Below are 13,297 nucleotides of genomic sequence, written 5' to 3' on the forward strand. Positions count from 1 at the left end.
TGTGACATAAAGGGAAATCAAAGAATAAAATACACTTTAAAGTTTAATTCATTTGTTCAATCATTTGAGGCCCCTATTAATTTAAGATCCAGCAGGTTCCAAAACTGGTAAGAAAATCCTTACTAATGTTTTAATGAAGTTAGAAAGTTGAATGCTGGACAATAGATTGTTTTTTAAAAATTTGAGGCATACAAGGCCTATCAAATAGTGAAAATTAGTGGCCAGGAATCAGAAGAGGACAAAAATCTACAGAGGACATCTGCCACATCAATGAGATTAGACTGCTTCTCCTTCTGTGGGCAGCTGCCAGTTTTAGAGGAGTAGCTGAGAGACTAAGGATGGTTTGGACAAAAAGCGCTAACAATGGGAACTGTAGTCCAACAGCCTTCCAAAGGATACACCTAGGATTATGACCACAAAAGAAAGAATAAACTGGAAGTAAATAGGCCCAAATTTGCAGAAATTGAATTCTGTATTATTTATTTTCATTTTGTGAAAGCAGATGAAGCTGATCCTGGACTGCTAGAGCCCAAAACACCCACTGGATGCAAATATAAACCCACCACAGAGGATGATAACAACAGCCTAAATTTCACATACTTCTACAAGCAGTTTTGCAAATTTAATGTCTCTTGCACATCAACAATAAGACTACACAAATGAGAACCAGCAGAACCACAAAATCACAGACCTACAGAGACAGAAGATACTAAATTTAACACTTAAATAACCATGTTCCTTGTTCAAAAGAGTTCCAAAATTTTTCAACCTAAAAGAAAATGAACATGAGGTAAGGAAATACCTTACAAAATGAACTCAAGGGAAAGAGTTTCAGCAAGTTAGGATGGAAGCATCCTGGAACACAAAACAAACTACACAATGCTGGGAAATAGTAACAGCAGATCAACATGGTGTGCAGCAAAAAAAGCTACCTGGTAACCTCTACTATAAAGCCAAATAAAAAGAAGTTGCAGTGACAGGAAGCACACAACACACGTTTATCAATACTTCTGTTCATACACACTATTCATATACTTCATTAAGACCCCAACTCATCTTTTAGATACTCAAACTACTAATGGAAACACTAAAAATATGCTACATATAAATTCTCATTAATCTTTTATATGATAGGCAATCCAAACATACTTAAGGGCAGTAAACTTACATGTAAAGTATAAAACGTGGCAGCAACAGAAATGTGCCCCAAAAATACTGTGGCCCAATACATAAATATCTGAGAAGGTGCCCTGAATATTTCATCTTATTTATTAAGACAGAATCTTGCTGTAAAGTTCAGGCTGGTCTTGAATTCACCATGTAGTACAAGCTGGCCTCAAACTCATGACAATCGTCCACCCTCAGCCTCCCAAGTGCTGGGATTACAGGTATGCACCACCATACCTCCCTATTTCATCTCCTCTTTTATTTCTCATTTTAAAACATCTTTTCAAAAATTCAATCAAAATCTGGCCTAATAGCACTATCACAGATACCTCCTCTCAAAGTAGTAGACAAAATTGGCAAGTAATGTACTTTTCATTCAAACGAAAAACACACAGCAGATGGAATTAATTACAAGTCATTTGGAGAGTTGCTTAGACTGTGAAATAAGGAAGGAGCTAACGTAAAACTATTCTGGGAAACTGTGATGTGTCATGATGTTAAGGCTGCTAACTAGTAAGGATCAACAAAAAATAAAGCTGCTCTGGCAGTGCCTCTGCAGCCATATCCAAGGAAAACCTCTCTAGATGACTGATTCTTCAAATACGACTTCCGTAAAAGGGAGGAGGATAATGATCAGGACACAAACACATGACAAAAATATTCCATCCTCTCTGTTCCAAGCAAGCTTTTGAGTTGCAATGTGTCCTCTTTACTCAGCCCATTCCTAAGAGACTGCCCTGTATGAACAAGCTATCCAACTATCAAGCTAGACTGGAAAATAAAAATCACCATCTTCTTTTCAGAGGGAACTCTTGCAGACTGGGTTGTCAAGCTTATTCCCTACTGCCTGGTGACCTTGGGGAAAGTGATAAGGGTTTTTAAAATTGTAATGCACAACCTACAATAACCTACCAACCTCTCCTCATCTAGGAGCATTAACAGAGAAATCAATATGGGCCTCAAAAACTTAGTTTTAAAAAGGATAAAGAGTGAATTCATGTATGTAAAAGTACCCCCATCCCTAGCACCTAGGTTATGACCTCAATAAACACTACTGCTATTCTAGTACTCCACACTGCCAGAATGAAAATCAAGTGAAAGCATGTATGTGGAAAACCCTTTCAAAAACTATGAAGTACATAACATCATTATTTTAAGTAAGTATCCATGGTCTACAAGATAATAGAAAGTACAGATTTAACAGCACACGATCTGGGCTCAATTCCCAGCTGAACAACTGCCTACCTATGATGCAGGTGAGTCCAACAGCACTCAACCCTATCATCTCCTTACCTATAAAACAAGAAAGTTAACTGATTAGTGCTCAGCAGATTCCCTTAAGGGGCCATACATGGATGACAGGCGGAAGTGGTAGAAGGAAAGAGGTAGGGGAGAAGGGTTAAAAGTAGCAAGCAAGTAAGGTCCCACTGTCTAAACTTAGCAGCTGTTTTGTAACTTTTGGTTCTGAGGTCAGAGTTGTTCTCCAAGAAAAAGCTCAATGACTTGAAAAAGACGGATAATTGAAACTAATCAACTAAAGATCAAATATAAAGACTTGGCTTAGTCTTTAGCTCTCTTCTGTTTTTTTTTTTTTTTCATGCTTCATGTGTTCTCACCACAACTGTGTATATCAGGAGTCCAAGGATTAAAATTAAGACTTCTTCCAGACTTTCCCTGTTCTCTTCACAGAGATCTTCATATCTCTAGGCATAGTCTCATTAAGGTATTTAAACTATAACAAGATTATTTATGCATGATTTTTATCTAACTTTAGTTCATTTTTTGCAGGAGCATACTGCTATCGGTTCACTCTGGACTTCAAATGTACAGTTTAAAATGCTGGCCAAATCTCACTAAAAAGAGCTTCATTCTGCTTCTTTATCATGGTTGTTGTTGCACTTCAGTATCTATGCAGGGGAATGTTCATCCCCAGGAGCAATCATTTTCATATTTCATTGATTTACTGAAGAATATTAACACTGTAAATTCTAAACAGTTAATTATAAATCAGTAAAACCCCTACATGTACAGAAAACACACAAACATGTATTCTCTGTATTAATTTGCTGGTTACACATTTGTAACTTTAAAGTCTACTGACTATTTAAAAAGTAACACCCCCTTTGAGTGGCTTTTAATCAGTTTCATACTATAGTCATCCATAGATGCATGCTGTTATGTTACCTTCATTTAATATATAAGAAATACTTGCTGAAAAAGTTAATATGAAGACAAATATGCAAAGAATAAATGAGCACAGTTCAGTAGTATAACCACAATTCACCAATATGACAAAAGCAAAGAAAGCAGACTGTGGCTGCCCCATCTATGAACAAAGCTGAAATAAAGTAAGGCTCTTTCCCATATTTCTACTCAGTACCTCTTTCTTTTTGTCTTCAAGGCTTCTTTACCTTAGCTGCAAGTCTCTAAGCACAGATGAGACTCGTCAATGACTGGCTTACAGTATGACGTCCTTCAGGGACATATGTAGGTAAAAGGACTTCTCCATCACCGTTCAATGGGAAAAGGACAATCTTTTTAATAAATGGTACAAAGAAAATTCAGTAGATATGCAAACAAAGATGAATCCTTACCTTATAACATATATGAAAAAAATTACTCAAAGTGGATCAAAAACCTAAGCATAAGAGGCTAAAACTATAAAACTTCCGGAGAACCTAGGTAATCGTTTTGTGACACTGGATTTATCAATGATTTCTTGGATATGACACCAAAAGCACAGACAAAGAAAATGTAGACAAACATCAAGATTTAAAACTTCTATCCATCAAACAGGTATGGTGGTACACACCTGTAATCTCAGCATGCTAGATGGCTGAGGGAGGACTTCAATCCCAACCCACTCTGGGCAACTTAGCAAGATCCTGTCTCAAAATTTTAAAAAGGCTGGGAATCTAGCTCAGTGCAAAGGTCCTAGATTCAACTCCTAGTATAACAAATGAAGAAAAAAATCTGTGCATCAAAAGACACAACAGTGAAAAGGCAACCACAGAGAACTATGGAATGGAAGAAAACATTTGCAAATCATATACACAAAGGGTTAATACACTGAATATATTTTTTCAAAGCTCCTACAATCTGATATTTAAAACAGATAACCTAGTTAAAAAATAAGCAAAGGAACTGAATGCATATTTCTCTGAAGATCTAAGCCGGTAAGCACATGAAAAGATGCTCAACATCACTAATCATTATGCAAATCAAAACTACAATGAGATACTACCTCACACCTAAAAAGAAAATAGTAAAGTGTGGACAAAGCTGGAAAGACACTGCGCATAAACATACTGGTGTAAATATAAAACAGTGCAGCTGCTACAGAAACAGTATGGCAATTATTCAAGTAATCAGAATTATGATTCTGCAATTCCACTTCTGGTATATGCCCAAGAAAACAAAGTGGGGGCACGGTAGATGTTTATTTGTATATTCACACAGTATTCACAGCAGCATTATTTGCAGTAGCCAAAAGTGGAAAGAACCCAAGAGTCCACTGACAGATGAATGGATAAACAAAATGTGATATATACATATAGAATGAAAACTGATTCAGCCTTAAAAAGGAAGACATTTCTTGCCAGGCATAGTGGTGCACACATGTAATCCCAGCACTCTGGGAGGCTAATGCAGGAACACCTCAAGTTCAAGCCTAGGCTAGGTAACCTATCAAGTCTCTACTTCAAAATAAAAAATTACAAAGGGGCTGGATGAAGTCCTGGTTCAATAACCAGTACCAAAACCAAATAATGAAACAATAAGGAAAGTAAATTCTAAAACATGCTACGGCATGGATTATACATGAAGACATTATACTAAGTGAAGTAAGTCATTCATTTTTTCGTTTTTTGTGTTTTGTTTTTTCTTCCGGTACCAGGAATCGAACCCATGACCTTGTGCTTGCCAGGCAGGCGCTCTGCCGCTGAGCTAAATCCCCAGCCCCAAAATAAGTCATTCATAAAAGGACAAATACTTTATGATTCCACTCATATAAGAAAGTTCAAGCAGTTAAATTCGTGACAGTAGTCCGAAAATTTTCTCTCAGTACTTATCTGTTGGATACCTCACACACAAACTAGAACTTGAGGGCTTGGGACTGATACAGGAAAAATGGAATTCCCAACCTGTCAGATGTCAGATGTGTTGAGTTCATATCCCCTGAAATTTTTGTTGTTGTTGTTGTTTTTCCGGTACCGGGAACCGAACTCACGACCTTGCGCTTGCCAGGCAGGCGCTTTGCCGCTGAGCTACATCCCCAGCCCCTATATCCCCTGAAATTGAAAAATGAATTCCAAGGACAACAGAGGTTAACAGTAGGAAAGGTTTATTGAAAGATAACTCCTGAGAAACAGGAGGGGTCCTGAGTGAGTGGCCATCCAGGCCTTTTGTGGAGGGTCATTTATACAGCACAAGTCACAATGTGGATACAATATAGATCAAACTATAACCAACCTATAGGATTACAAATGTATCTCCTTGGCTAATATCAATCCAAATAGGGAAACAGGACACATGGCATGGGTACATGGAAAGAACAAAGCCATTTTGGGGAAGGGATGGGTCCAGATGTTCTGGTCACCCACCTGGGCGAATGATATCTGGCTCAACTTCCTGAACCAGGTGGTGCTAATTACAGTATAATTCCAAGTTACTGCTTATGCCTTAAGGAGGCAGACCTAGACAGTGCATCTTTATCTTAAGGGTTGGTCTTCAGGTACACCTCCAGCCACAATTCTGATACCTTTATTTTTCACTTCCTTGACAGCCCTGTCCCTTCCTGACTACGTATTAATTTCTATCTACCTTAGCTGTCTAGGATATAATTTACTACCCTTTCCAGTCCCACAAACACCAATGTATCACTGTATATTGAAACATTTTCTTGTTACTTTTTTGCTGCAATAATAGAATTCCTGTACTAGAGGAAATATCATCTGTTTTTGAGTCGGGGTCTCATACTATGTTGCCCAAACTAGCTTTAACTCCTGGGCTCAAGCAATTCTCCTGCTTCAGCCTCCCAAGTAGCACTATTTCACCCAGGTAAGATACCATCTCAATCAATAAACACAGAACTCAAAGCACTTTTAACCTACCAAATAAAAGTGGCACACAATACTCCCAAAAAAGGAAAAAAAAAAAAAAGTTTTTGAATATGAGACTTGAAGTGAGTTTGATTTTTCTCTTTTCTTGGAACATTTTCTATTAGCTTCCCATTACTGATTACATTGCTTTGTTATGCTTCTAAGTATTCAATCTTGCTAGGTGTTCCTTTGCAAAAATATTTCCCTGCTCTACTTACAAAAGCAACACATATTTACTGTTAAAAAAAAAAAAAAAGAAAAAAACAGTAAAGGGAAGGAGAAATCACCCATATTCCTACTGTTTAAAAATTTCACCTAATACTTTATACTCTTTCCTTTCAGTATACCTTACATTTTTAAAACTTAAGCTTAAATTCTTACATTTAAATCCACCATTATTAATAGCTTACATTTCTACAAAGCTTTTTTTTTAAAGAGCTCTTTATATATTTACAATTCATCTTTACAGTGACAGAACAGGCAGGCCAAATAGTATTTATTTTGCACACAGTTGTTTTCTAGGGTGAGAGGCCCAAACATTCAGTAAGGCTGACTGCCAGCTTGTGGTATAAATATTACACTTACTTTTAAAAAATTAATGTTCCCAAATATTCAATGAAGAAAACAACAATGGTATCAACATGAACTGCTGAAAAAAGCAAGCAAGAACATGCCTACTAAACTGAACTTGCCGAGCCGGGGCCATAGCTCAGCAGCACAGCACCTGCCTCACAAGCAAGAGGTTGTGAGTTTAATTCCCAGTACCAAATAAGTAAATAATAAATTGAACTTGCCGAGCACAGTTCAACAAAACAGATGCTTATGCACCTGGGAATCTAGCACCTGTCTGAGCCAGCCACAGCAGCCGCCACAAGGATTAAGGAAGAAATAGGTCCTACAAATAAGCTCCTTCCAGACCAGCCTCAACTAGGCCATACTCATGAGGACAAACCCAGAGACAGCAACAGCTTCATTCCTAACAGGTTCACTGACCTTAAGCAAGTCTCAGTCAGACCTTATTATTATCTGGACAGAACTGGACCATGATATGTACTAATTAGCTCTAGACCTAGCCCAGTGAACCTTTTAGAATTCTTGATGATACAAACAGCCCCCTGTGGCACACATGCCATAGATTCACCACCACTAACCTAGCCAGTTTCACTGGCCTTTCAAGACTGAAATCACCTATGACCAAAAGTTTCCACTGCCCTATCCCTATGGCCACTCTGGATTCCAGCAGAGCCTTGCATTATTGTCCTTGCCCCTGATGTCATAAGGACTCCTCCCACCCCACAGACAACTAATTGCCCCAAGTCATGAAGATTCAACCTCAGCTACAAAACTTGGACCAAGACCAAGATCGACAGGACCCTGGCCAACCTGAACTAATCCTTAAAAGGTGGCCTCCTACTTTTGTGTGCCGGTGTGAACCCCTACATTAGAGTATGCCCCCTTCAGCTACTCAAGCTTGAGTCTTCTTGTCTTTTTTCCTGCTTTCCAATTAAAAGTTTTTTCTATGAATTCATGCTTTGGTTTTCATTTCAATTATCACTAAAGTAAGGACCATGCTAGCCAGTGACATTAAGATGAAGACAAATACAGGGATATATTGGCATTTAAAGTACATAACAAGTATTTGGAAAACTATTCCAAACAATTCAATGTAACAAAGAATTTTCTCTCTTCATTTGCTTATGCTTCCTTTGACAAGATCAATCATGTAAATACAAGCCAAATGGGGCATTCTAAAAGACTTACTAATAATTGTCTCCCCTGAAATTGCAGACTGCCAAAGGAAGGAAGGAAGAAGTAGAGGCACCATTTTGGTAAAGCACCAAAGAGAGCTGACTTCTCTAGCCTTCCAGAGCACCATAGAATCACCTGGCTTCCAAATATCCTCCCTCAATTTTCCTGGTTTCCTACGTTCCAAACCACATGACCTAATTGCTTTTATTAAACATCTCTACTAGGATGTCCTACAACAGGGAGGCTAGGCCTGCAGATGCTCAGTGGGTAACTAAAAGCTGGGCAAAGCCGGCGTCTCTGCCTTCACTTTGTCTACATTACTACCTTAAACTCTGGATTAAATCCTTGCTATGTTGTTCACCCAAGGTCAAGGTTTACCAGCCTTAAATTTACCTACTCTGTCTCACCCCTCTCTTGGAGACTGAGGACCCTAACCTAAGAGTAACTTTCAGGATTCTGAAGAGACACCTAATTGCCAGCTTTCACATCAGCCAGTATCAGACACCCTGGAGTGGTGCCTACAAGTCTCAAGTGACTGTTCTAAACCTGTAGCTGCCCAGAAAAAAAAAAGTCTCTCAGACCACTCCATGTTGAGGTCACCCACCCTCCCCACAAACATGAACAATTATTCCAGACTGAAGCTGAGGCCACTCACCTAAACAGAGCTATCATCTGACATAACTGAATTTCCCCCTCAAGTAATGGCCCTCCCAGAGATAGTACTGAGATACCCATCAACCAGACCACAACTGGACTAAGATTACTTACCCTGCTGGATATGCAAACCCCCAACTCATGCTTTTCTTCTTCCTTTCTGTAAGACCCCAAAGGTCCCGTCAGCCCCTTAAAGACAAATCTTGAACCCCTGTATCTGTGCTTCCTAGGACAGCCATGCTGATTAAAGCTACTTTCCTTCATCACTGCTCCTCTCCTTGACTGGGACTGGGCCAACTGGGTTTAATGGGACCCCTGGAGCAGAGGCTTCTGCCCCAAAATTCTGCTTAACAGTCCCACTTGTTTCTCAGAGTTGGCATGTCCAGAAGCAAGGTAAGAAAGGAAAACAAAAGAATGTTCTACAGACAAAATGATGAAAGGACTAAAAAGTCGCTGAAACTCACTAAGAAGTGGTGAGTATCTGTAGGAAAGTTCAAGTGGCAGTAAATCAAGGCAGGACTAGAAATACAAGTAACTTAGCTGGAGAAAAAGATTAATACCAAAGTGGGGATTTTCTTAGTAGTTGTTCTCATGCTTGAAGATGCGTTTGAATCATTACAGAGAGTCTGTTTAAAATGCAGACTGCCAGCCAGATGTAATGGCACATACCTATAATCCCAGCACTCTAGGAGGCTGAGGCGAAAGGATCACAAGTTTGAGCCCAGCATGGCATCTTAACAGTGGCTTACAAGACCATGCACCCCCCCCCCAAAAAAAGAGTGTGGCACAATGTGAAAGCCCCGTGGTTCAATCCCCTGTACGCAGGATGGGGGAACAAGGTGGAAGGCAGGGGTGGGAAGATAGGGATGGTGCAGACTGCCTGCCCCAACTTTAGCCGTTCCGATTCAGAACCTACAGGTACTTGGCTGGGGCCAAAATTATGTATTTCTAAAATATTCACAGGTAACTGCTGCTGGATTCAGGCAGATTTTGCCTGTACCTATGATACATTTAAAGTGGTGAATGGGAAATAATAGAGACAAGGACAGCAGGTCAGAAGCAAAAAAGACACGGTACACTAAATAGAGAGAAAAGTCATCAAAATAGTGCAAAGTGATCAAAAAGTGATCAAAAAAGTGCAAAGTGATCAAAATAGAAAGAATTTCACAATTTAAGTAAATGCAACTCATCCCTTAAAGGCTTTAGATTACAAGTGACAAAATGTCCCCTGTCCTGCTTTCTACTCCTCGCCACAGATTCCAAGTCTGACTGAATGGTTTACTCTACATGCACTGTGCATTTACTATCATTTGCAGTTTTCAAGTTAAGTAAAGTAACCGTAAGTCACAATTCAAGGTTATCAGAGGAAAAGATTTACATAAAACTACCATACAGAATCTTACACCAGAGACACTGACAATGCAACAAATGCACAGAAAAATCAACAATAAATTTCATGTTGGAGAAGATACCCAAAAGGGCAGTGCTTAAAGAGGTAGGTCTGAGCCAGGAATGGTATTTACAAGGACTTAGAGGCTAAGCCAACAGAAGCCCAATGAGTAATTGAAAGCAGGATAAGACTAGCATCCTTGCCCTCACTGTTCTTTTTTTACCTCAACTTTGAGTCACATTCCTGCTTGGCTCTGGATGTAGGCCTATTAACAAATGTGTCTAAAAACTGCCCTTCACCAATGCTTACTCTTTGATTGGTGTTTTGGGGTAGGAGGACAACACCAATTTGTTGGGACTCTTGGAGCTATGGCTTTTGCCTTAAAACTCTGGTAACATGAGTATACATTAAAAAACAAAAGGAGGCTGAGAGAGGGGTTGTGATGTCACAAAGAAGAAAATTCAAAATTAAAGCCACCCAAAACAAAACAAAACAAAACCCCAGGAAGATGTTTAAGACAACACTGCGAAACTGATGGGTATATAGTACAAATGGCTAGATGTAGTAGTGAATGAACTAAGGTAGTTCAGGAAATATAACAGAAGGTCTTGAGTATCACACCAAAAATGTGAATCCTATCTTGTATGTTTTAAAGAAGTATAAATTTGTAAATACCAGGGAATAGGGTGCTTACATGGACAAGGAGACTTCCTGGCTCCTAGGCCTAATATACACCAAGATCAAATCGGTCATTGCAGAGGTGCTCCTCTCAGGCATTTCAACCATCCAATTCATCAGATCTCTGAATTCATAACGTAAACTGACACAATGATATGTAACTAAAAACATATCCCTGAGCAACTGCAATTCAAAACTATGATCAAACTCACTCCTTCTGGATCTATCAGTTCCACCTTTCATAAATCCTTATATTAAGTGTGACTGCAAATGAACACAAAAATCTCTAAGAAGTTGCCATTGCTTCAGGACTCGTCACGCCAAGGACCTCCAAGCATGTATTTTTAAAAAGATCCATTTAAGGATGAAATAAAAAAGATGCTACATTCTTCAAGATGCTGAAAGTGTAACAATATTAAGTTCATTTAGTATACTATACCTTAACACTTTAACTGAGTGTAAAATGAGTTCCAAGAGAATTTAACATGATCTTTAAACAACCAGAAAATTTTGTTGTGCACAAATGACATGTAAACAAATGTTACCTCCCCAACATCAAAAATTTAAACAGTATTAATAACTTCTCAGTGCTAAAATCCAAAATGGTTGGGTTACTAAACATTTTACAAGTAGATTATCAACACCTCTACCCCATCCACGAAAATTTCCTCAGCAGCTTACTTTTCAATTGACAGAATTAAATATTTATGTCTCAAAATATAAACTAACGAAGAAATGCCAAAAATCAAACTTTTCACAGACAAAATTATTATCTTTAGCATCAGAAAAGTATATACTTTATAACCAAACTTACAGCAAAATTTGTGTAAATGGAACTTAGGATTCAATGACTATCAACCCAGGTTTTATATTATCAATAAAACGAAGGTGTAATTCCAAACCAAGCACGGCCTTTTTATATATGCATCCTATTCCAGTTTTTAATGTAATGGAGATCACTGGGCTACCACCATCACTACTACTTTTGGCTGTCACAAACTGGGAAAGTTTGTGTTCTTGCTTTTTCAGCTAAACTATAATAATGAATTTAGCTAACCTTTGTCCCTAATTCCTGGGAGACTCAACTGAGAATTTCCCAACTGGCAGGAGCATCTTTGTCATGTGTGGTGGACCCCTGGACCACAGCTGACATCTAAGTTTAACCAGGGGCCCAACACAGTGGGCCCCCAGTTTCAGGCCAGCCTTACTAGAAAGGTTAACATATGACTAGTTAGGGTTTTTGAGCCAAGTGGTATCAGCCTGACCTCCTGACAGCCAGGGGAAATGAAACTGGAGATGGGAGTTAAGTCACACCTATATAATAAAACACTAGTTACTGTGGACACCAAAATATGAGTGAGTTGCTTTGGTAGTAAATATATTAGAAGAAAGTACATATATTGGACTGATATACTGGAAAAAAGGCTTGTCTTACAGGTACGGAAGCTTCGTATTTGGAACCTTCTCAAGCCTCACCTCATTTATCTCCATCTGACTGATCCTGACTTATACCCTTTAAAATAAAACAGGAATTGCAAGAATCACACTTTCCTGAGTTCTGTGGGTCACTCTAGCAAGTTATCAAACCTTAGGGAGTAGGGGCAAGTCCAGAAATTGTGATCAGTTGGATGTGCGCGGTGTGGAAGCCCTGGAGCTTTGGACTGGTATCTGAAGTGAAGCGAGTGTAGTGGACTGTGCCCTAAGCCTGTACTGTCCAACTGACTCTCTGGGCAGGCAGTACCAGAATTATACAGCAGCTATGGAATTGTACTGCTACGTGAGAATTAAAAGTTGAGTGAAATCACTCAGGGTATAAAACATTACACAAAGTAAAAAAAAAACTTTTGTAGTTGTTGCGGGGGATTGGAATATGCTTTTTACAACATTAAAGTAGAGATTGTTAAAAAAAATTAAATTCAAAGTTATACAGTTTAAATTGTCCAGATTTTAAAAGGACACAAAATAAATTCAGGAATTGTCCAGGTTTTTTTTAATAAAAAGGAGGCCGACTTAACGGGCCAATGAATCATCAAAAAACAACTTACTGGGGCCAGGGATATAGCTCAGCTGCATAAGCACCTGCCTGGCAAGCGCAAGGTGCTGAATTCAATTCCTGGTACCCAAAAAAAAAACGAAAGAAAAAACAACTTACTACAAAAGTAAAAATCAGAACTTGAAAAACATTTAAGAGTAAAGATCTTAAATCGTAATTGTGGAGAAGGCCATTCTTTGATTAGAAAGCACTGAGGACACACGATTTGTTTATTGTTGCAAAAATGAACTGAAACTTTTCACCTAAAGATAAGAGTGTATCTGAATTGCAGGAGATCCCTATTTTTTAGTTTTGCCATGCACTGTAAAAATTAATGGAAGTAAGGACTGTGATTGTAGTGGATTGATAACTGGTGGTCAACTTATAACCCACAGCTGAACTGAGTAAGCGCGGTGCTGGGTGTGGGAGGCCCACCTGGGGATTGTTGTCAGCAGCATAAGAGGCAGAACTGGAGGAGGATAATGCTTTAATTACTAAAATGTTTGGTATCCGCCCATTTGTACTAGT

Source organism: Chinchilla lanigera, unplaced genomic scaffold (assembly GCF_000276665.1).
Source record: "Chinchilla lanigera isolate Chin_1 unplaced genomic scaffold, ChiLan1.0 scaffold00069, whole genome shotgun sequence".
Classification (NCBI taxonomy): domain Eukaryota; kingdom Metazoa; phylum Chordata; class Mammalia; order Rodentia; family Chinchillidae; genus Chinchilla; species Chinchilla lanigera.